We start from the raw sequence: 1,569 nt of genomic DNA, 5'->3' as shown, positions 1-1,569 counted from the left end.
CCTTCCTTTCACGCTAGGGCAACATGGCATCTGTCCCTGATCCCGCCCCAGTCACAGGCCCAGGCCAGGCCCCGGCGTCGGAGCCGACGCCGGCCCTCCTCCGGCCTGGGCCCCCCAGGCTGTTCCCTGGCGGCCGTGTGGTCCTTTGCATCAGGTCACCCTCGCCCCCATCATGGACAGCTATGAGCGTCGTAATGGGGGCACGGGCCGCGTCGTCGGCACTCTCTCTGCTGGGAACAATTGACAAACACTCAGTAGAAGTAACCAACTGCTTCTCTATGCCACTTAATGAGTCTGAGGATGAGGTTGCTGTGGACATGGAACTTGCTAAGAATATGTATGAATTACACAAGAAAGTCTCTCAATGTGAGCTTATGTTGGGCTGGTACACCAGGTCATGATATCCCCGGACACTCAGTGCTGATTCACGAGTACTACAGCCGGGAGGCCCACAGCCCCATTCATCTTATTGTGGACACCAGCCTCCAGAAAATGGACGAATGAGCATCAAAGCTTATGTCAGTGCTTCCATGGGTGCTCCTGGAAAAACGATGGGAGTGATGTGCACTCCACTGACAGTGAAATATGTTTACTGTGATACTGAGCGAATTGGAGTTGACCTGATCATGAAGACCTGTTTCAGCCCCAACCGTGTGATTGGCTTTTCCGGTGATCTGCAACAAGTTGGTGGGGCAGCAGCGGGGATACAGGATGCTCTAAGCATGGTGTTGCAGTACGTTGAGGACGTGCTGTGTGGAGAGGTGTCAGCTGACAACACCCTGGGAAGCTTCCTGATGGGCCTGGTTAACCAGGTTCCCAAGATTGCCCCTGAGGACTTGGAGACCACACTGAACAGCAACATCAATGACTTGTTGATGGTGACTTACCTTGCCAACCTAACCCAGTCACAGACTATTCTCAAGGAGAAACTTGCAAGCCTGTGAGGAAACGCTGTGAGGAAACTCAGTGAGCAGCAGCTACAGCCTGCCACTCCACCTGATGTGAGTCCTCCCTTGGAGCAGAGGAAAAGTGTACTCTTCTTTAACCATCATCTTTAAGTTGCCTGTTTCTATAAATGAGCTGTTTATAACTCCAAATAAACCACAAACATCCCTTTAAAAAAATAACACAAACAAATAAAAATCATCTATTTAGGGCTCTATGAAGGAAAATAACTCATTACAACTTTGAGTATGGCCAAAGGGTGCCTCTAGCTGCTTTGCTCAAAGAAATTGATTTGGGCATATTTTTGTTAAAAAGTAAAATGACCATTAATAACTTATTAGGGACAAAAATCACTAAAGTTAAAAAAAATCTGTCTACAGGCTGCCCTGGGTAGTGAATTTCTTCTCTTTATTTTCCAAGACTCTGGAAAATGTCTCAGGTGCTAAGTTCAATCATAATAAAATGTCAGTTTCTTTTCAAGAAGGTATGTAACTGAGAGATATATAGAATCACAGAATCTCAAATCTGGAACAGGCTTCAGCAGTCATATAGTCCAAGCCATATCTTAAAAGAAAGAAAGAAAGAAAGAAAGAAAGAAAGAAAGAAAGAAAGAAAGAAAGAAAG

At 46.3% G+C, this 1,569-nt stretch overlaps 1 pseudogene; it reads left to right on the top strand.

The window, feature by feature from the left end:
- Nucleotides 1–23: 23 nt before the first annotated feature.
- On the top strand, nt 24–944 carry LOC114026603 (annotated as a pseudogene).
- The last annotated feature ends 625 nt before the right edge of the window (nt 945–1,569 follow it).

The sequence above is a fragment of the Vombatus ursinus genome, unplaced genomic scaffold (assembly GCF_900497805.2).
Source record: "Vombatus ursinus unplaced genomic scaffold, bare-nosed wombat genome assembly UNPS02014841.1, whole genome shotgun sequence".
Lineage (NCBI taxonomy): Eukaryota > Metazoa > Chordata > Mammalia > Diprotodontia > Vombatidae > Vombatus > Vombatus ursinus.
The sequence above is the reverse complement of the archived record's forward strand: the minus strand, read 5'-3'. Positions and strand labels throughout refer to the sequence as shown.